Below are 19,857 nucleotides of genomic sequence, written 5' to 3' on the forward strand. Positions count from 1 at the left end.
CGAAAAAGGCTCCAGGTTCTGGTGCTGCCCCAACTGCCGGCCAGGTCATGAGGTCACCAAGAATTGTGAGTCCGTGTGCATGTCTTTGTTTGAGTGTCTGTGTGGGTGTGTGGGTGTCTGTGTGTGCACTAAACCACAAAAAAATATCCAAATCAGCTTGTGCCGGAGGCCCCGGGAGGACAGGCGCCTATGACGTCTCCTGGCCAAACTCCATTTGGCGGAGCCTGGAGACTGAATCCTTTGCCTCAGGGTTCCTCCAGAAACAGCAAAAAGCCACTACGTGTGGCCACGTGGAATGTTCGAACGCTCACTGCGGAGGAGATGCTGCCACTCCTCTGTAGGGAGCTGGACCGGTGCCGCTGGATTTCTGTGGCATTCAGGAGGTCTGGTAGACCAGCTCTGGCTCCTGCCACTATGAGGGGTGGACAGTCCTCTACTCAGGGCAGGAGACTGCCAAACAACAGGGAGTGGCTCTTCTTCTGAACAAAATATTTAGGTGGGTGTGGGAGCATGGCTACTTTGGGCATGCCTTCCCATCAACCAGAGGAGTGGTGGTCGTGGTTACTTAAGCCCCCACCGAAGGCGAACGTCTGTGGAGGGATGCAAGCATGGCTCATAAATCAGATGTCTTCTATGACCTCCTGCCAAAGGCGCTGGCTAAAGTGGCCCCTCGGGATAGTCATCTTGCCGAAGTTGGTCATGATGCTGGCACCTGGTCTGGAGTGATTGGAGGGCATGGGCCAGATCAGCTCAATAACAACGGAAGGAGGCTGCTAGATTTTTGTGTAGCTCATGGGCTTGTAATTACCAACACGCTGTTCCGGCATCCGCACATCCACGTAACATCATGGATGCATGCCGGGTCCAAGCAAAAACATCTGCTGGACTACATAGTGATGGAACAGCGGATGCGGGCCCATGTCCTTGACACCAGGACCTACCATGGAGCTGATCTGCCCACTGACCATTGACTTGTCATCTGTAAGATGCACCTGCCATTCTTTCACTCCGGTAGTGGGTGTACACCCAGGACCCCATTCAAACCCATAGTGACCTGGTCTCAGCTAGCTGATGAACGTTGCAAGTGAGAATTTAATCATCGCTGCGGCTGGGGTTGGCATCATCCCCCACTCTTCCTGATGTCGAGGGCAAATGGGCGAGGTTTAGGGTAAAACTACGTGGCCGGGATTCGGAGATATTCCCTGTTCACTTTGGGGTACGACAGGGATGTCCTCTGGCTCCCACATTATTTAGCATCTATTTCGAGCACGTAGTTCGTGAAGCCTGCAATAGCTGTACCGGGGGAATTTCCATCTGGTACAGACATAATGGCAGGCTGATCGATGCCCGCGTGCGGTTAAGGGATGACTCCCTATTGCTCAACCATGTTACGTATGCCAATGATCTGGTAAATGCTGCTCACTCAGAGGAGGAGTTGGAGGCCCTGCTGCTGAAACTGGAGTGTGCCACTAAGAGGTGGGGCCTTACCATCAGCCCCACCCAAATTAAGCATCTGCCTGGGTATTTTGTACCATCGGACACTCCACCCCCACAACTCCCAATTAGTGATGGGACAGTTGTGGAGAGAGTGGAGAGTTTCCCATACCTAGGCAGTGTGCTCATGACCAGTTCCGGTATAACAGCAGAGGTCTCACTCCGAATCAGTCGAGCGGCTATATATTTTCATCGGTTGCGTAACGCTGTGTGGAAGCTATCTGGTCTGTCGCTCCGCACGAAGCTTCAGGTCTTCTCGGCCATGGTCATTCCCTCCCTTCTCTATGCTTGCAAAACGTGGACCCCCCTAATGGAGCAGCTTCGCCGGTTAGAAGCATTCAGGCTGGCCTGCCTACGATCGATCCGGGGTTTAACCAGGCTGGATTGTGTGAGGTGCTCCCAAATCCTTGAAAGATCTGGACAAAGTCCCATCGGTGAGCTCCTCCGGGCGGACAAGGCTGCATTGGCTGGGTCATGTAACCTGCATGCCCAATCACCACATGCCTTAACAGCTTTTGTTCGGCCGGATATGGGGGGGCTAAACGGGCGCGGCATGGGCTAGAGAAGAGATGGATTGATGTGGTACAGGAGGACATGGAGCTGAGTGGACTTGCCGATGACTGGTACCAGCGGTGTCAAGATCGGCCTCTGTGGAGCAGGCTCGTGAAGGACGCTGCTACTGGGCAGTTGGAGGCAGTCACCCTCCAACAACAACGGAGGGTGGAGGAGCGACGCTCACAACAACGAGCGAAGCACCGGGTGGCTAAAGCACAACCAGTTGGCACGGTAGGGGGCACAGGTGGAGCATCAGCCACTCATCTCAGTCAGTCGACCCCCGGCACCTGGGTCTGCCCCGTGACGTTCAACACTGCACATGGCCTCAACGTGCACATAGCCTGGCACAAGCGTCGTGGTGACGTCACCACCACTTAGTGGTGAATGGCGGTTGTTGTTGGTGTATGTGTTTCTGTGTGGGTGTGTTTTTGGTGGCTAAAGCACAGCAAGTTGGTACAGTAGGGGGCACAGGTGGTGCATCAGCCAGTCATCTCGGTAATCTCGGTCAGTCGACCCGTGGCACCTGCTGAGTCTGCCCCGTGACCTCCTGCCAGCGGGCGTTCGACACTTCACGTGGCCTCAAGGTGCACATGGCCTGGCACAAGCGTCGTGGTGACGTCACCGCCACTTAGTGGCGAATGGCGGTTGTTGTGTGTTTGTGTGTATCTCCATCGTGTCTTCAATCAGGTCTGTTGGAAAGACAGCGTCTGAATGGACCTGTTCTTCACCTGAGGACGGCTGCTTGCGTTATTTACCTTCTACGTGACTTTACCGAAAGAACCAAGAAGATGAATCCCTGCAGTCACGAAAGCATTCAATCGAAAGTCCCAAAGATTATCGCACTTATTTTTGTACTCCCCTCCGTCTCTTCCTGGACGATAAATCGATGGCAACAGCTGGCGTTGAGTTGTTCCCGTGCTTGTGCCGTCTCAGGTAGTGACACGGACTTCCTGAGTGAGTGCTCCCCGTGTCCTGCCGGCTCCTACAGCTCCGGGTTCAGATGCAGCAACTGCACGCGGTGAGTAGGTCGGCAACCCACTGCGTTGTCGCGGACATTCGTGGTTTGAGCTCGCTCACCTGCTCACCCACCCACTTGCTCACTCACCCACTCGCTCGCTCACCTGCTCACCCACCCACTTGCTCACCCACCCACCCGCTCGCTCACCTGCTCACCCACCCACCCACTCGCTCACCCACCCACTCGCTCGCTCACCTGCTCACCCACCCACTTGCTCACCCACCCACCCGCTCGCTCACCTGCTCACCCACCCACCCACTCGTTCTTCCACCCACCCACTCGTTCACTCACCCACCCGCTCGCTCACCCACCCACCCACCCACTCGTTCTTCCACCCACCCACCCACTCGCTCACTCACCCACCCACTCGTTCATCCACCCACCCGCTTGTTCACCCACCCACTCACTCGCCCACCCACCCACTCGTTCACCCACCCACCCACCCACTCGTTCATCCACCCACCCACTCGCTCATCCACCCACCCACTCGCTCACCCACCCACCCACTCGCTCACCCACCCACCCGCTCGTTCACTCACCCACCCACTCGTTCACCCACCCACCCACTCACCCACCCACTCACTCACCCACCCACCCACTCGCCCACCCACCCACCCGCTCGCTCACTCACCCACCCGCTCGTTCATCCACCCACCCACTCGCTCACCCACCCGCTCGTTCAGCCACCCACCCACTCGCTCACCCACCCACCCACTCGCTCACCCACCCACCCACTCGCTCACCCACCCACTCGCTTACCCACCCACCTACTCGTTCACCCACCCACCCACTCGCTCACCCACCCACCCACTCGCTCACCCACCCACTCGCTCACCCACCCACCCACTCGTTCACCCACCCACCTGCTCATTCACCCACCCACGCACTCGTTCACCCACCCACCCACTCGTTCACCCACCCACCCGCTCGTTCACCCACCCACCCACTCGTTCACCCACCCACCCACTCGCTCACCCACTTACCCACTCGCTCACCCACCCACTCGCTCACCCACCCACCCACCCACTCACTCGCTCACCCACCCACCCGCTCGTTCACCCACCCACCCACCCACCCACTCACCCACCCACCCACTCGTTCATCCACCCACCCACTCACCCACCGACTCGCAGGCTCATTCATGCACCCTCTCACTCGCTTACCCACCCACCCACTGGCTCACCCATTCACCTGCCCAACCACCCACTTGCTCGCTATGTTAACCATCGCCACTTGGGTGACAAAGGTGGCCGGGCGTGGTGGTGCTGGCCACCCACCCCCTCCGTGTGTGTCACGGTGCCGGTAGCCTTCATAGGCACTGCTGCTACTACTCGCTAACAGCCACTTGCCCCAAACACTCTGTTAGAGGCTGCTACATGGATGGGGGGTGGTGGTGGTGAGGATCGTTGTCCGTGTGTGCATGCGCAGGTGCGACATTGAGGCATCCCCATGCAGCAAAATCGCCAACGCTGTCTGCGCTACGCTGACTGGTAACGCAACGTATGCACGCACACACGCGTATCGCACTCGCGTGCGATTCGTCGTCGTCGAATCTATCTCTCGTCACTCTACCTCTCATCACAGCAATTAATTAAATCGGCTCGAGTGCAGGTTAGGTGGACAGATTATAGACTCATGGGAGATACATATGACCTTCAGCCAGCAGTGGATTGATCATGGCCAACGGTGACCAGAGGTCGCAAACGGGTTTTGATTCCTTACCCGTACCCGTACCCGGCCGCACCAGGGTCGCAAACGGGTACCCATACCCGTACCCGGCCCAACCCGTACCCTACCCGTACCCAGCCGGTTACGGGTAAGGTACGGGTATCGGGTACCTGATTGCGACCTCTGGGATGAAGCCATGTTGCAGGCGCGGGTGGGTTGATTCTAGGAACTTGAATTGTGAGAAGAGACAAGACGTTGGGAAATGAGTGACAAACGGTTACTCACCAGTGACTCACGGTCTACCCGTACCCGTAGCCGGCCGCACCAGGGTCGCAAACGGCTACCCGTACCCAGCCGGGTACGGGTAGCCCCGGGTTTCGGGTAGGGTGCGGGTATCGGGTACCCGGTTGCGACCTCTGACGGTGACACGTGTGGGACCCAGTGGTTGCAGGACTTAGTACAAACTCGGCCACCTGAGTTCGATTCCCGGCCAGGCCCAACATCGGTGTCGACCTGACCTCAAATCCAGCGCTGAACTCCTTCTCAAAGGAGGACATGGTGCCGTGTGTAACCACGTCAAGTTTCATGTATTAGGTATAGCCCTGTGAGCCATTCGGCTCTTGAATCGGGTGCAACCGCAACAACAAAAAACATGAACAAAAAAACATCTTAAAGTGACTATATGTGACTGAGTGCAAACAGAAAATCCAAGAAAAGACAGCAAAATATTGCAGAAAAGCACTGTACACCAACGCTGTGCACAAATCCCAGTGGGATGCAAGTCAAACAACAACAACAACAACCACAAGACAACTTAGATTAAGGCCATCAGTCTAACTCTGTACTACAACAAACAAACATGGTCTTCTTGGTTCTTTCAGTAAAGTCACATAGAAGGGAAGTAAGAAAATAATAAAAATAAAACATAATAAAATAATTCTCACGACGTTTCGGCCACAACGCAAGCAGCCGTCCTCAGCCGTCCTTCACCTGAGGACGGCTGCTTGCGTTGTGGCCGAAACGTCGTGAGAATTATTTTATTATGTTTTATTTTTATTATTTTATTACTTCCCTTCTACGTGACTTTACCGAAAGAACCAAGAAGATGAATCCCTGCAGTCACGAAAGCTTTAAATCGAAACAAACATGGCTAAACAAACACTTTTCGAAATCACCAAAATAAAGCCATGAAAGCAATGAAACCGTGATCATAGGAACTGTGACGGAATTTTCACAATAATAGACATAAACAACATGGCTGCCTGGGTAACGGTAAAACTACGTGGCCAGGAGTCGGAGCCATTCCCTGTTCACCTTGGGGTGTGACAGGGATGTACTCTGGCTATTTCGACCATGCAGTTCGAGAAAGCCTTCGATGGCTGTATCGATCAGCCTCCCATTGTACAAATACAATGGGAGGCTGATCGATGCCCGGGTGCGGTCAGTGAATGGCCCCCTATTGGTCAACCATGTTATGTATGCTGATGATCTGGTGATTGCTGCTCACTCAGAGGATGAGTTGTAGGCACTGCTGATAGACCTGGAGCATGCCACTATGTGGTGGGGCCTTACCATCAGCCCCACCAAAACTAAGCACCTGCCTGGGTTCTTTGTACCATCAGACACTCCACCCCCACAACTCCCAATTGGTGATAGGGCAGTTGTGGAGAGAGTGGAGAGTTTTCCATACCTGGGCAGTGTGCTCATGACCGGCTCTGGATTGACAGCAGAGGTCTCACTCTGAATCAAGCAAGCGGTATTTTCTTTTCATTGGCTGCGTAATGCTGTGTGGAAGCTACCTGGTCTGTCACTCCACACAAGGATGTGGTAGAAGAGGATGTGGAGCCGAGTGGACTTGCCGATGACTGGTACCAGCGGTGTCAAGATCGGCCTCAGTGGAGGAGGCTCGTGAAGGACGCTACTGGGCAGATGGAGGCAGTCGCCCTCCAGCAACAACGGAGGGCGGAGGAGCGACGCTCACAACAACGAGCGGAGCGCCGGGTGGCTAAAACACAGTTGACCCGTGGCACCTGCTGGGTCTGTCCCGTGACCTCCTGCCAGCGGGTGTTCGACACTTCACGTGGCCTTAACGTGCACATAGCCTGGCACAAGCACCATGGTGACGTCGCCGCCGCTGCTTAGTGGCGAATGACGGTTGTTGTGCTTGCTTGCGTGTGTGTGTGTGTTTGTGCATGTGTGCGTGCATGCTTGCAAGCATGTGTGCGTGTGTTTGTGCATGTGGGCGTGTTTGTTTGTTTACGTGTGTATGCGTGCGTGTGTTTGTGGGCGTGCATGTGCCGACACAGGTGATGAAGGACGTGGCACTCCCCTGTCGCCGGCAGCAGTCGCAGGGATTGTGTCAGCTGCAGTCATCGTTGTTCTGGCCGTTCTGACAGCGTTGCTGTGGCCATGGTGCCTACACTACCGACTCTGTCAGGGTCGTGTCATGGGCCGCTGCTTTGGCTCCCGGGCTCCAAACTATGTAGCCACTGCTGCAGCTGAGGTACCGACCCAGGCGGTGCGATGGGAGTGCAAGGGGCTCATGAGAGATATCGAACGGCCTGAGGCCATTTGCGGTTGCCTGGGTAATGGAGAGGCCAATGACGGTTGCCTGGGTAACAGAGAGGCCAATGACGGTTGCCTGGGTAACGGAGAGGCCAATGACGGTTGCCTGGGTAACCGAGAGGCCAATAACGGTTGCCTGGGTAACCGAGAGGCCAATGATGGTTGCCTGGGTAACCGAGAGGCCAATGACGGTTGCCTGGGTAACCGAGAGGCCAATGACGGTTGCCTGGGTAACGGAGAGGCCAATGACGGTTGCCTGGGTAACGGAGAGGCCAATGGCTGTTTCCTGGGTAACGGAGAGGCCAATGACGGTTGCCTGGGTAACGGAGAGGCCAATGACGGTTGCCTGGGTAACGGAGAGGCCAATGACGGTTGCCTGGGTAACGGAGAGGCCAATGACGGTTGCCTGGGTAACGGAGAGACGACCCCTAGTGTCAAGTAAATGGCGGATGCTGATTTTGCGAGTGGAAAGAAAAACAACATCGCCGCAGTTATTTTATTTCAGTTTTTCTCCCGATTTCATTTTGACGACTTACACGCATTTACGTGCCACGTCATCGGAACGGAATCGGAAAGAAAAAAAACAGATGACATACTCGCACACACGTGTACGCACGTGTGTGTGTGTACACGTGTGTGTGAGAGACCCGAGTTCGATTCCTGCTCATGGCCAACACCAGTGACAGCGATACAAGAGACTAGCCAATAAGTGCCTAGTAGACACTGAATAAGGACTAAACTATGTACATACGTATACTAGTTTTTTGCCTTTTGTTTCATAACAAATTGTATTTATATAGCCCTTATGCTATATAAACAGTACAGGTGACATGTTTTCATGTAAAGCAACCATAAATGTGTAATGCGAGCGTAAATGGGGTTGTTGCTGGACTCTGGCCCAATCACACGGCCCGGGGTATTGGGGGGCGGAGCCTGGTCTGCGGGGCAGTATGGGAAGGCCAGATCTGACGATCCGGAAGGGGAGGAGTCAGGGTCACGTGGGAGAGAGGATATAGAGGGGAGCCCGGAAGAGATCGGAGTCACCTTATTGGTTCTTTCGGTAAAGTCACGTAGAAGGGAAATAATAAAATAAGAAAAATAAAACTGCAAAAAATAATTATTATTTTATTATTTCCCTTCTACGTGACTTTACCGAAAGATAGTAGTAGGTTTTTACCCTTTTAAATTGGTACAAAACTGACACCTTTATTCAAGGCATCATGTTTGCAATGACCACAACACACTCTGATAATGATAATAATATGCACAGTGCATATTATTATCATTATCAGAGTGTGTTGTGGTCATTGCAAACATGATGCCTTGAATAAAGGTGTCAGTGTTGTACCAGTTTAAAAGAGTAAAAACCTACTACTATCTTTTGCCACTGGTAAAAGAGATCTCATAGTGTAAATGTTTACCGAAAGAACCAAGAAGATGAATCCCTGCAGTCACGAAAGCTTTCAATCGAGATCGGGGTCAGTTGTTGGAGTGAAGAAGCGGGACCACGTTGGGTGGCCGCCGCCCCATCAGCCACGTGGCTGATGGGGCTTCGGCAAACCGTCGGCCAGCGGTGTGCGGAGCGGGGAGGAGCGGAGCGACTGACGGAGAGCGCGTGCGGGGCGCGCGCGAGAGGGAGCTAACGGAGGAGCGTGCGGGGCACACGAGAGGAGTAACGGGAGAGCGCGTGCGGGGCGCGCGCGAGAAGGAGCTGACGGAGGAGCGTGCGGGGCACGCGAGAGGGAGCGTGCGGGGCGCGCGCGAGACGACGCTGGTCCGCGGAGGAGACCAGCGGGGTGCGGAGAAAAAACTTGAATAATATTACAGATACATGAAAAGACCTAGGTTTACAATGTATGAGTAAAACTCTACTATCTACACAATATGCATAGACGTAAAATGTAAAAAAAACTTACATATCTTGGGAACAGTAGCCAATCGGTTATTTTAATTTTCATTCAGCACATCAAAATCCATAACGAACAGCACATTTCATCTCTGAAGCAGACGACGTCTAAAAAAATGTGTAGGCCAGTGTTATCTGAACCGGTCCTGGGCCTCTCCTAGGTCGCCTCGGCCTCAAATGAGCACCTGGTGTGGCGGTGTAGTTAACTTCGCTAATTGGGAGACAAAGGCGGCCGGGCATGGACACCCGCCCCCTCGTGTGCGCCACAGTGCCGGTAGCCTTCGTAGGTTCTGCTCCTCACTACCAACAGCTATTTGCCCCCACGGTCTGTTACAGGCTGCACAGGGGAGCGATATCTTCTTGGTTCTTTCAGTAAAGTCACGTAGAATGGAGATAAAAAATAATAAAAATAAAACATAATAAAGTTATTCTCACCACGTTTCGGCCACAACGCAAGCAGCCGTCCTCAGGTGAAGAACAGGTCTGTCGGGGAGACAGAGTCTGAATGAAACAGCACACGAGCTTGGAGCATGTATATAAGCTGGGCGCCTTGACAAAGGAATTTGCATATCAAGAGGAATTTAGCATATTTATGGAAAATGCAGGAATGTGATTAGTACTACATATGCATGTGCATTATGCAGGACTAACAGCATCAAAGGGAGCTGCAGTTGCTGCTGCTGCTGCAGTTGCTGCTGCTGCTGCTGCAGTTGCAGCTGCTGCTGCTGCTGCAGTTGCTGCTGCTGCTGCAGTTGCTGCTGCTGCTGCTGCAGTTGCTGCTGCTGCTGCAGTTGCTGCTGCTGCAGTTGCTGCTGCTGCTGCAGGTGCTGCTGCAGTTGCTGCTGCTGCTGCAGTTGCTGCTGCTGCTGCAGTTGCTGCTGCTGCTGCTGCAGTTGCTGCTGCTGCTGCAGGTGCAGCTGCAGTTGCTGCTGCTGCTGCTGCAGTTGCTGCTGCTGCTGCTGCAGTTGCTGCTGCTGCTGCTGCTGCAGTTGCTGCTGCTGCTGCTGCAGTTGCTGCTGCTGCAGTTGCTGCTGCTGCTGCAGTTGCTGCTGCTGCAGTTGCTGCTGCTGCTGCTGCAGTTGCTGCTGCTGCTGCAGTTGCTGCTGCTGCAGTTGCTGCTGCTGCTGCTGCAGTTGCTGCTGCTGCTGCAGTTGCTGCTGCTGCTGCAGTTGCTGCTGCTGCTGCTGCAGTTGCTGCTGCTGCTGCAGTTGCTGCTGCTGCAGTTGCTGCTGCTGCTGCAGGTGCTGCTGCAGTTGCTGCTGCTGCTGCAGTTGCTGCTGCTGCTGCTGCAGTTGCTGCTGCTGCTGCTGCAGTTGCTGCTGCTGCTGCAGTTGCTGCTGCTGCTGCAGTTGCTGCTGCTGCAGTTGCTGCTGCAGTTGCTGCTGCTGCAGTTGCTGCTGCTGCTGCTGCTGCAGTTGCTGCTGCTGCAGTTGCTGCTGCTGCTGCAGTTGCTGCTGCTGCTGCAGTTGCTGCTGCTGCTGCAGTTGCTGCTGCTGCTGCAGGTGCAGCTGCAGTTGCTGCTGCTGCTGCAGTTGCTGCTGCTGCTGCAGTTGCTGCTGCTGCTGCAGTTGCTGCTGCTGCAGTTGCTGCTGCTGCTGCAGTTGCTGCTGCTGCTGCTGCAGTTGCTGCTGCTGCTGCAGTTGCTGCTGCTGCAGTTGCTGCTGCTGCTGCAGTTGCTGCTGCTGCTGCAGTTGCTGCTGCTGCTGCAGTTGCTGCTGCTGCTGCTGCTGCAGTTGCTGCTGCTGCTGCAGTTGCTGCTGCTGCTGCAGTTGCTGCTGCAGCTGCAGTTGCTGCTGCTGCTGCAGTTGCTGCTGCTGCTGCAGTTGCTGCTGCTGCTGCAGTTGCTGCTGCTGCTGCTGCAGTTGCTGCTGCTGCAGTTGCTGCTGCTGCTGCAGTTGCTGCTGCTGCAGTTGCTGCTGCTGCTGCAGTTGCTGCTGCTGCAGTTGCTGCTGCTGCTGCAGTTGCTGCTGCTGCAGTTGCTGCTGCTGCTGCAGGTGCAGCTGCAGTTGCTGCTGCTGCTGCAGTTGCTGCTGCTGCTGCTGCTGCAGTTGCTGCAGTTGCTGCTGCTGCTGCAGGTGCAGCTGCAGTTGCTGCTGCTGCTGCAGTTGCTGCTGCTGCTGCTGCAGTTGCTGCTGCTGCTGCAGTTGCTGCTGCTGCTGCAGTTGCTGCTGCTGCTGCAGGTGCTGCTGCAGTTGCTGCTGCTGCTGCAGTTGCTGCTGCTGCTGCAGTTGCTGCTGCTGCTGCAGTTGCTGCTGCTGCTGCTGCTGCAGGTGCAGCTGCAGTTGCTGCTGCTGCAGTTGCTGCTGCTGTTGCTGCTGCTGCTGCTGCTGCAGTTGCTGCTGCTGCTGCAGTTGCTGCTGCTGCTGCTGCAGTTGCTGCTGCTGCAGTTGCTGCTGCTGCTGCAGTTGCTGCTGCTGCTGCTGCAGTTGCTGCTGCTGCTGCAGTTGCTGCTGCTGCAGTTGCTGCTGCTGCTGCAGTTGCTGCTGCTGCTGCAGTTGCTGCTGCTGCTGCAGTTGCTGCTGCTGCTGCTGCAGTTGCTGCTGCTGCAGTTGCTGCTGCTGCTGCAGTTGCTGCTGCTGCAGTTGCTGCTGCTGCTGCAGTTGCTGCTGCTGCTGCAGTTGCTGCTGCTGCTGCAGTTGCTGCTGCTGCTGCAGTTGCTGCTGCTGCTGCAGTTGCTGCTGCTGCTGCAGGTGCAGCTGCAGTTGCTGCTGCTGCTGCAGTTGCTGCTGCTGCTGCTGCAGTTGCTGCTGCTGCTGCAGTTGCTGCTGCTGCTGCTGCTGCTGCTGCTGCTGCAGTTGCTGCTGCTGCAGTTGCTGCTGCTGCTGCAGTTGCTGCTGCTGCTGCTGCAGTTGCTGCTGCTGCAGTTGCTGCTGCTGCTGCAGTTGCTGCTGCTGCTGCAGTTGCTGCTGCTGCTGCAGTTGCTGCTGCTGCTGCAGTTGCTGCTGCTGCTGCAGTTGCTGCTGCTGCTGCAGTTGCTGCTGCAGCTGCAGTTGCTGCTGCAGCTGCAGTTGCTGCTGCAGCTGCAGTTGCTGCTGCTGCTGCAGTTGCTGCTGCTGCAGTTGCTGCTGCTGCTGCAGTTGCTGCTGCTGCTGCAGTTGCTGCTGCAGCTGCAGTTGCTGCTGCAGCTGCAGTTGCTGCTGCAGCTGCAGTTGCTGCTGCTGCTGCAGTTGCTGCTGCAGCTGCAGTTGCTGCTGCTGCTGCAGTTGCTGCTGCTGCTGCAGTTGCTGCTGCTGCTGCAGTTGCTGCTGCTGCAGTTGCTGCTGCTGCTGCAGTTGCTGCTGCTGCAGTTGCTGCTGCTGCTGCAGTTGCTGCTGCTGCTGCTGCTGCAGTTGCTGCTGCTGCTGCAGTTGCTGCTGCTGCTGCAGTTGCTGCTGCTGCTGCAGTTGCTGCTGCTGCTGCAGTTGCTGCTGCTGCTGCTGCTGCAGTTGCTGCTGCTGCTGCAGTTGCTGCTGCTGCTGCAGTTGCTGCTGCTGCTGCAGTTGCTGCTGCTGCAGTTTCTGCTGCTGCATCGGCACTGAATCGGAAAAAAACCCGATGACGTACACGCATGCACGTCATCGCAACGGGAAAGGGGTTCAAATGCGCCCATCGGCCGCTGAGAGGGTTGAACGTTTTGCACTCTGTCGGATAACGTCGAGGGTGTGATGTGTTAAGTAGCTTCAACTTGAGGTATTTTCTCACTCTCCGATGGCCACAGCAACTGCAGCATCCAAGGTAGAAGCCATGCGGTGTCAGGAGTCTAAACTAAACCCGAAGGTCCCGCAGAGCTGCTAAGCAGTAGCTCTTTTTTAAATCCTTTATGTTAAGTTCGCTTGCTTGCTTACGACCGTGCAAATCTTTCGGTCGTTTTTTAACCCACTTCCCGTGATCCAATCGAGCTGATATTTTGCACACAGACTCGTTGTGCGTGACAATTAATGTTCGTGAAAATTTTTTCCAAAATGTTACACTTTTTAGGATTTTTTTTAATTAAAATAGAACTCATTCATGGCTTTGGATGAACGTCACAGTGTAGGAGCCCAGAGCGTGACACCTCCACAGGCCCTGGCGGAGTAGCACAGTTGGTAGTGCCCTCGCTTCCCATGCCAAAGGTCGCGGGATCGATCCCCGCGTCCTCCACAGGCGAATATATTTTTAAATCCGTTATATTAAGTTCACTTACTTGCTTGCTTGCACGCTTACGACCGTGCAAATCTTTCGGTCGTTTTTTAACCCACTTCCCGTGATCCAATCGAGCTGACATTTTGCACACAGACTCGTTGTGCGTGACAATTAATGTTCGTGAAATTTTTTTTCCAAAATTTTACACTTTTTAGGAAAAAAACAATTATCAACATGAATAAAACAGAGGGGACGAAAGGGGAAAAACATATCTTTTTTTATTGTGAGTTTATTTAAGAAGTCTGTACATAACCCAGGTTTTCATCATGCTACATGTAGCCCCAGTGGCCTAATGGATAAGGCACTGGCCTCCTAAGCCAGGGATTGTGGGTTCGAGTCCCACCTGTGGTTGCTGAGAAAAAGCTGTTCATTTTGTAAAACCTCTTCAGAAAGGTTCAATTTTGACTTAAAACTTTCGCGACGTTTCGATCGCAACACCAGAGGTCTTCTTCTCTCCGCCTGATGAAGACCGTTTGTGTTGCGATCGAAACGTAGTGGGTTTTTTGCTTTTATTTGATTTTAATTTATTTTTATTTTACCGAAAGAACCAAGAATAAGCTTTTTTCAACTCGTAACTCTTAAGAAATAAGTGTTAATTTTTCACGTTACGCGGTAATAAAAAAAAAGGTCTAGAGTTCTTTTATTTTTTGATTTAAAACTTTCGTGACTGCAGTGATTCATCTTCTTGGTTCTTTCGGTAAAGTCACGTAGAAGGGAAATAATGAAATAATAAAAATAAAACATAATAAAATAATTATCCTCAGGTGAAGACCAGGTATGTCTCCCCGACAGACCTGTTCTTCACCTGAGGACGGCTGCTTGCGTTGTGGCCGAAACGTCGTGAGAATTATTTTATTATGTTTTATTTTTATTATTTTATTATTTCCCTTCTACGTGACTTTACCGAAAGAACCAAAAAGAGGGTCTAGAGTTCTGTTTACGTGGCGGGTTGGAGGGCACATTTCTACATTTCCGCGATTTTGGTCGCGAAAGCCTACTGCGTGTTCAACTAAATTACAACTCGAAATAAAAACTCGGATTTTCAATCTCCTCGAGTCCTGATGCGAGCTTGTAGATTGTTACGGGGAGTCGTGAGCCACCACAATTGCACACAGACACACACAACAACAACAACCACCATTCACCACTAAGTGGCCGTGACGTCACCACGACGCTTGTGCCAGGCTACGTGTACCTTGAAGCTGCCACGTGAAGTGTCGAACGCCCGCTGGCAGGAGGTCACGGGGCAGACCCAGCAGGTGCCACGGGTCGACTGACCGAGATGCACACAGACACACACAGAGACAGACAAAGATCCCCCGTGTAGCCTGTAACAGACTGTCGGGGCAAGTGCTGTTAGCGAGCACCTATCAAGGCCGGCACTGTGGCACACGAGGGGGTGGGTGGCCATGGTCACGTGTGTGGTTATTCCGATCCTTTATTCCTCGTCCATAAATGACGTCACGCGATTTTGGACGATTTTTGACCCCCCCCCCCTCAAATGACGTCACAAAGCTCTGCCCCCCCCAAAAAAAAAATTCAACATGCTTCAAATCGCTTTTAACTATTGTCATTGTAGTGCGTATTTAATGTGGCGCTGCACTCTGATGTTGTAGGAGAAAACATTTATTCTAGATTTGAAGCTTTCGTGACTGCAAGGAATCATCTTCTTAGGTTTTTTCGGTAAAGTCACGTAGAAAGTAAAATAAAATAAAAACAAAAATCACGACGTTTCGGAGGCAACACAAGTCTCCGTCATCAGGTGGGACCGTCACAGCCAGATTAGCTGTATCAAGTGAGGCAATGATTCAAGATGTAATCCCTTAAAAGCGAGTTGAGGGGGGAGGGAGAGGGAGGGGGGAGCTCATCAGACTATGGTAGCCAATGAAAGGAACGTATCGGGAGGGAGGGGGGGGCGAGGCCAAAAGGGTGGGCGATGGACGTGGAAGCGCTTGTGCGCAAGCGGCCAATTACTGCACCCGCCAACACAATGGCCAGAGAGGAGGAGGGGAGGTCTAATACACATGATAGACAAAAGAACGAAAATTAATTGGCTACCATAGTCTGATGAGCTCCCCCTAAGTTTGTACCCATCATCATTTTCGTTCTTCTCAAACCCCCCCTCCCCTCTCTAACCCCCCTCCCTCTCTCTGCGTCCGCCCTCCTCTGTCTATTTAAGGCCACCCCACAGAGACGATCACCCCTCTCTGTTACCTGTGTTGCTCTCTCTATGTATGTATCTTGGTGATATCTGTCTGCTAATATGTCTGTCTATAGTTTTTTCTGGTTAGATTTTATGTCGCTATTTCATTATACCTGATGATGATTGCTTGTGTTGCAATCGAAACGTCGTATTCTATTATTTAATTTAATTTATTATTTTATCTTTAGACGTCACTTAACCGAAAGAACCAAAGAACAATTCCTGCAGTCACGAAAGTTCTAAAATTAAAAATTAAGATTACCCCCTCCCCTCGTCACACATCGTCACAAATGTCTGACCCCCCCCCACCCACCCCCTAGGTGCGTGACGTCATTTATGGACGGCCCCAAAGTGTAGCGCAGATTTGCCAGCAAGCACTTTGTGGATGAACAGGTCCCAATGATGGTGATGAGCTCATAACAGTGGACACAACCCTCAGCTATGACGTCATCGCGCTGGTTGCAAATGCGCCCTCCCAGTCCCGTGACGTCACGTCATTGGCGCCTCCTGTGACGTCACCGCGCGGAGCAAAACGTTGAGCCGCAACGCGATGACGTCACCACGCAAATCTCGCGCCGTCGCGGGAGGTGACGTCACTGACCTATGACGTCACCCCTCCCCTCCGCTCGCCCATCCATCGCGCGCGAAGGTTCTGGCGCGAACCTGCGTGTGACGTCATCACGTCGCAAAACCGGCGTCATTGCGTCACCACGCGCTGGGTTACGCGGCCTGTCGGTGACGTCACCACGCACACTGCGCGCGCTGGGTGGGCCGACCGATGACCCTAACGGTGACTTTAATATCGGCGATTGGTTTGAAGGACGGGGGGCGGGGCGAGCGTGGTGACGTCACCACGCTCGCACCTCCACCTCGCCTCTCTTCAGCGTGGTGACGTCACCACGCTGAAGAGAGGCGGGGCGAGGTTGCGGGGGGGGTAAGCGTGGTGACGTAACCACCACCCCCCTCCCTCTACTTCGCCCCGCCTCTCTTCAGCGTGGTGACGTCACCACGCGAGGCGAGGTAGGGGGGAGGGGGAGTTGAGCGTGGTGACGTCACCACGCTGAAGAGAGGCGGGGCGAGGTAGGGGGAGTTAGCGTGGTGACGCAACCACGTTGAAGAGAGGCGAGGCGAGGGAGGGGGGAGGTGTTAAGCGTGGTGACGTCACCACGCTAAAGAGAGGCGGGGCGAGGTAGGGGGGGTGAGCGTGGTGACGTCACCACGCTGAAGAGAGGCGGTGCGAGGTAGGGGTGGTGAACGTGGTGACGTAACCACGCTGAAGAGAGGTGGAACGAGGTCGGGGGGGTGAACGTGGTGACGTAACCACGTTGAAGAGAGAGAGGCGGGGCGAGGTAGAGGGGGAGGGGCGATTAAGCGTGGTGACGTCACCACGCTGAAGAGAGGCGGGGCGAGTTCGAAGGGAGGGAGGGGGGCGATTAAGCGTGATGACGTCACCACGCTCACCCCCCCCTACCTCGCCCCCCACCTCTCCACAGCGTGCTGACGTCACCACGCTCAGACCACGCCCCCTCCCCCTCGTCCCCTATATAAGCGCGGAGCCCACGAGGCGATCCCCCTCACTGAAGGCGGCCGTGCCTCACACAGCATGGCCGACGACATTAGCTAGCGGGTCCTCTCACCCAGCCACTAACCAATAGCCACTACAGCAGCTACAGCTACAGCAGCGGCTACAGCGGCTACAGCGGCGGCGGCTACAGCGACTTTACAAAGGGGGGCGACCACAGCAGCAGCAGAGGAGGTGGAGGAGGAGGTGGAAGGCCTGGGTGGAGCGGGCCTTCATCAACACGAGGAGGTGGTGATGATGGGGGTGGATTACCTCAGACCGTGATTTCGTGTGCGCGGGATTTTTATTTTTTTGTTTGATAATCGTCGCAATTCGTCGCAAATCGTCGTTCTCCGGTCGTCGTCGTCGTGAAATTACCTCAGAGAAAAAAAATCGCTGGTTTCGTGAGGGAAGAGGTCAATCGATTAGGGGCACCCCCCCCTGAACTGCGCGGTTCACGCGGTGGTGGTGGCAAGGCGACATCCACAACAACAACACAACTACACCACTCTACCACCACTACCACTATACCACCACCACCCACTGCACCACTACCACTATACCACCACTACACCACCACAACAACTACACCACCACTGCACCACCACTACTGCACCACCACTACACCACCACTACTCCACTACTCCACTACACCACCACACCACCACTACACCACCACCACTACTACACTACACCACCACACCACCACCACCACGACTGCACCACCACTACACCACAACAACTACACCACCACTACACCACCACCACTACACCACCACCACTACACCACCACCACTACACCACCACCACTACTACACCACCACCACTACACCACCACCACTACACCACCACCACTACACCACCACCACAACAACTACACCACACCACCACTACACCACCACACTACACCGTCACAGGTATTTGTAGTTTAATCTGAATAGTTAATATCCAGGGCAGAGACCCGTCAATGGGCGACAGTTAAAGCACCACTACCACCATCATCATCATCAACAACAATAATTATTTATATTGCTAGCAGCGATAGTGTAGAGACGGCGACCATTCACGATCAAACGCAACCGGCATACACAGAACACACACGCACACACAACACACAGCACACACACAGCACGCACACAGCGCACACACAGCGCGCACACAGCACGCACACCACACACAGCACACATACAGCACGCACACAGCACGCACACCACACAGCACACATACAGCACGCACACAGCACGCACACAGCACGCACACAGCGCGCACACAGCGCGCACACAGCGCGCACACAGCACGCACACAGCGCGCACAGCGCGCACACAGCACGCACACAGCGCGCACACAGCGCGCACACAGCGCGCACACAGCGCGCACACAGCACGCACACAGCACGCACACACACAGCACGCACACAGCGCGCACACAGCGCGCACACAGCACGCACACAGCGCGCACACACACAGCGCGCACACAGCACGCACACAGCACGCACACAGCGCGCACACACACAGCGCGCACACAGCACGCACACAGCGCGCACACAGCACGCACACAGCGCGCACACACACAGCGCGCACACAGCGCGCACACAGCGCGCACACAGCGCGCACACAGCACGCACACAGCGCGCACACACACAGCGCGCACACAGCACGCACACAGCGCGCACACACACAGCGCGCACACAGCACGCACACAGCGCACACACACACAGCACACACACCACACACACAGCACACGCACACTAGACACACACAGCACACATACAGCACACGCACACAGCACACGCACAGCACACACCACACACAGCGCACACAGCACCAACACACAGCACACACACAGCACACACAGCACAAACACACAGCACAAACACACAGCACAAACACACAGCACAAACACACAGCACAAACACACAGCACCAACACACAGCACCAACACACAGCACCAACACACAGCACCAACACACAGCACCAACACACAGCACCAACACACAGCACCAACACACAGCACCAACACACAGCACCAACACACAGCACAAACACACAGCACAAACACACAGCACAACACACAGCACAACACACAGCACAACACACCCACACACACCGCACAACACACCCACACACACCGCACAACACACCCACACACACCGCACAACACACCCACACACACCGCACAACACACCCACACAGCACACACACAGCGCACACACACAGCACACAGCACACACAGCGCGCACACACAGCGCGCACACACACAACACACACACAGAGCACACACAGCACACACACAGCACACACACACAGCACACACAGCACACACACACACAGCACACACACACAGCACACACACACAGCACACACACACAAGCGCGCACACAGCAGAGATAACGCGGCGATTTCAATTTGAAAGTTGCGAAGCGAACGTTCAGGCGACGTTCGTATACAACGCTACGCAGCTCTTTAAAGTTGCCATTGAGTCCCCCCCCCGCTCCGTTCCACTGACGACGCATTCATTCGACGGAATAACTTAAACATGTAGCCAGTTTCGATGTGAAGCTTTCGTGACTGCAGGGATTCATCTTCTTGGTTCTTTCGGTAAAGTCGCGTAGAAGGGAAATAATAATAAGTGAAGCATAATAAAAAATAATAATAAATGAAGCATAATAAAAATATTTTACAAATTTTATTATGATTTAAAGCTTTCGTGATTGCAGGGATTCATCT

The 19,857-nt window shown here is 54.2% G+C and overlaps 1 protein-coding gene, 1 long non-coding RNA gene and 1 other non-coding gene across 3 annotated transcripts in view; all 3 read left to right on the forward strand.

Moving 5' to 3' along the window:
• The first annotated feature begins 3,052 nt into the window (after positions 1-3,052).
• On the forward strand, positions 3,053-7,086 carry LOC144949987 (uncharacterized). Its single transcript, XR_013640330.1, has 3 exons — positions 3,053-3,067; positions 4,496-4,557; positions 7,042-7,086. It is a non-coding gene; the product is annotated as an uncharacterized LOC144949987 (long non-coding RNA).
• Positions 7,087-13,645: 6,559 nt separating this feature from the next.
• On the forward strand, positions 13,646-13,718 carry TRNAR-CCU (transfer RNA arginine (anticodon CCU)). The gene has a single exon. It is a non-coding gene; the product is annotated as a tRNA-Arg (tRNA).
• A 3,410-nt stretch (positions 13,719-17,128) lies between these two features.
• AMD1 (adenosylmethionine decarboxylase 1) overlaps positions 17,129-19,857 on the forward strand; it is a 46,764-nt gene continuing 44,035 nt past the window's right edge. Inside the window, exon 1 of the mRNA XM_078879770.1 lies at positions 17,129-17,380. The gene's annotated coding sequence lies outside the window, so the exon portion shown is untranslated. The remainder of the gene's footprint in view (positions 17,381-19,857) is intronic.

This window comes from Lampetra fluviatilis, chromosome 55 (assembly GCF_964198595.1).
Source record: "Lampetra fluviatilis chromosome 55, kcLamFluv1.1, whole genome shotgun sequence".
In the NCBI taxonomy this organism is placed as follows: Eukaryota; Metazoa; Chordata; class Hyperoartia; order Petromyzontiformes; family Petromyzontidae; genus Lampetra; species Lampetra fluviatilis.